This window comes from Dryas octopetala, chromosome 8 (assembly GCF_963921425.1).
Source record: "Dryas octopetala chromosome 8, drDryOcto1.1, whole genome shotgun sequence".
In the NCBI taxonomy this organism is placed as follows: domain Eukaryota; kingdom Viridiplantae; phylum Streptophyta; class Magnoliopsida; order Rosales; family Rosaceae; genus Dryas; species Dryas octopetala.
Window position 1 is genome coordinate 9,686,923 of NC_141373.1, and position 3,584 is coordinate 9,690,506.

Here is a 3,584-nt window from a genome sequence, read left to right on the forward strand (position 1 = left end):
GGATTGGTAAATATCCCTCTAACAAAGAACGAAATATGTCAAGGTCACCTGCACATCTAAATTGGACGAACAAGTCGATATTCTTCGAGTTGGAGTATTGGTCCAAGTTGAAAATCAGGCACAATCTCAATATAATGCATATTGAGAAAAACGTGTGCGAAAGTTTGGTGGGGACAATTTTGGTCATTGAGGGAAAATTAAAGGACACAATTAAGGCTCGATAAGATTTGCAAGAAATGGGCATCAGGAAACATTTGTGGTTAACAAAGAAGGGTGATAAAATGATAAAGAAACATCCATTTTATACCGTGAAGTCTGGGGATAAGAAAGAATTTTTAAAGTTTCTTGCATTGGTCAAATTTCCAGATGGATAAGCGGCCAATATCTCACGAAATGTGAAAATCGACTCTGGAAAAATTTTGGGCTTGAAAAGTCATGATTGTCATGTTTGTCATGTTTTATTGCAACGTCTATTTCTGATGGGTATTTGAAAATTTTTGCCCGAAGATGCGGTTGAACCGATTGTTGGGTTGTCGAGGTTCTTTCAGCATATATGCGCTAAGACGTTGCGTGTGTCAGACATGTCAAAATTGAAAGATGAGATTGTGTACATCCTATGCAAATTTGAACAAATATTTCCACCGGCCTTTTTTGATATAATGATTCACTTGATGATACATTTACCGCAAGAGGCAAGTCTTGCTGGGACGGTTAGTTATCGGTGGATGTACCTAATAGAAAGGTAACAATTCCTAAACTTTTTTGTTACTATTCTTCAAGTTTAGCTCTATGTTACTCATAAAAGTTTTCTCACTATGTACTTACATTTGCAGAATGTTGGGTAATTACAAAAGGTACGTTCGAAATAGGGCACGCCCCGAAGGCTCCATAGCGGAGGCATACATTGCAAATGAATCCATCACCTATTGTGCAATGTATCTCAGCAGTGTTGAGACGTCATTCAATCGGCCCCAACGCAACGACGACGGTGGTGAAAAAAATGAGACACTTTCTGTCTTTTCTCAAATTACACGACCATTTGGCGAAGCCCCTAAACCAGCTGTTGAATTCTCGAAACACGATATGAGGTGGCTCATTGGTTCACACTCAATAATTGTGAAGAAGTTGACTCCTTACGCATTGAGCATGAGGAACTAATGAATTGCAACTATCCAAGATGGGACAGGGAACGTGTACAGAAAAAGCATCGGGAATTGTTTCCTAAATGGTTTAAGGAACATGTAAGTGATTACTGGCAATAATGATCAGTTCGTTCATGTGTTTGTATGTTTTTTGTAATATATTAATTCCATTGTCTTTTAACAGATGGAAAAGCTGACTGATGATAATTCGCCGTTATACAAGGAGTTAATGAGTTTGGCGAGTAGCATTCAATGGGTTGAAACGTTTTCCGGATGTAATGTGAATGGAGTTAAGTTTTTAACTGTAAAACGAGATGCCATCTTGAGCACTCAAAATAGCGGGGTTTGTGTAGAGAACTTGGAGACTGGCACGGTAGATTTCTACGGCAAGCTGACGAGTGTACATCAAGTCTTGTACTCGCATCGCTTTCAAGTTGTGTTATTTAAGTGTCATTGGTTTAATACAGACCTGAATAGGAACAACAGTATTAAACTCGATTATGAATTAATATTTGTGAACACAAACACTCGATGGTATGAGAATGATCCATTTATTCTTGCCACAATGGCAAAACCAGTATGTTATCTGGGTGATCCTAAGGCGGGTGTGGGTTGGAAAGTAGCTCAGATGATTCAGAATCGAAATATATGGGATATTCCGAAAAAAGAAAATCAGGATGACGTGGCCTATCAAGAGGATTCATCTTCGACCATACCCAATCCATACAACAATGATGTTATCATACAACAAGTCGAGATACATGACGTTCCTCCAATTGAGATCGATGCCTTATCAATTGATCTTGGGCCACTTCCTCGAATTGATGTTAATGATTTCATCGACGATGATGATGATGAAGATGATGAAGATAAAGATGAAGATGAAGATGAAGATGAAGATGAAGATGATGATGTTGATGGTATCGATGATGATGATGATGATGATGATGATGATGAAATGAGTATTTCTAGTGGTGATTCAGATTAGTAATTGATAATGGTGATTCATATTAGTAAGTGATAATGATGATTCAGATTAATAAGTCATTACTTTAGTTTTCTTTTTGACTAACATAAATATTTATTGAATTGTGCAGATGCGTTTGATCTCGAACATGGGTGGATCTCGGAAGTCCAGTTCAGCATCCATGTCCGCCCCTGCAGCCCAGCCCGCCCCTGCAACACAGCCCGCCCCTGCAGTACAGCCCGACCTTATAGTCCAGGGCGAATCAACCCTGGCGATAGCCCCAGATCTCTCATCTAGTATTGGGTCTGCGATTCAGTCGGCACGGAGGGCCCGACGTGGTCACCGTTATGGCGCATATGATAATGTTGCATCATCCACTCGTACTGCCTCATCATCAGAGAGTAAGAAAAATGTTTTCACAGCACTTGTGTTTATGTTTAATTTTATTTAGATGTTATAAGATTACTGTGAAATTAATATGTTATATTAATTTGCTTTTCTAGGTACCAAAACCACGAGGGGGATAAGTAAATGGTTGAAGGCGTCTCGACTCACGCGCACGACGAACGAGAGGATTCGCATCGTTGTTCAGCAAGATCACCTACGACCGAGTAAGAAGGTGCATAGTACTTTCGCTTCCTTTGTCGGGGCGATTATTCGTGCCGACTGCCCCATGCTTTTCCCTAGTTAGGAAAAGGTTGATGATGCCATCAAGAGGAGCATTATGGGCTCCATTTCTGTGAGTATATTTCGATTAATACAAAATGATTAATTTGATCATTCATAACAATTTGATAATTGCATTTTTTTCAGATAAACTATGACATTCGGATGGAGGATCCGGATGTAGCTAGGTATATGGAGAAGTTATTGAGAACAGTTTACACACAATGGAAGCACGAGCTGCACAGGGAATATAACATTTTTGGATTGGCAGCTGAGGCATTGGCCAGCCCTCCTCCGGAGATGGCATCTCAGGTTGATCAGTGGCAGTGGTTGTGCACTCATTTTTCAGAGTCCGAAATTTTTGGTATGTTATATCATTTTAAGACTTCAAAAATCTTTTTTCTTATGTTATTCCTTTATTGTGTATGCACTAATGCATTTATAATTTGCTTAATATTTAACAAAGGAAGTCGAATGCCAATCTTAAGAACCGGAAAACGCCTGCAAGGATTGATCATCATGGTGGTTCCATGCCCTTCTCATGCCGGGTGGAGTCGTATCGTCAGGTGCGCCATTATTTAATTTAATATATATATTCCTTAGTATTGTTTGAGTTTTTGTCAACATTACATTCTTTTTCAGGCTGGTTCGCAATTTCCGGAGCTCGACAACTACGGGGATGTTTATGGCCGACTCGGCAACGACAAGGGCAAGGCGAAGCACGATAGTTTTTTATATTTTAGTTTTATTTCACAATTTTTAATATTTGTATTTGATTTCCTAATTTCAAACTTGTGTATAACATTTTG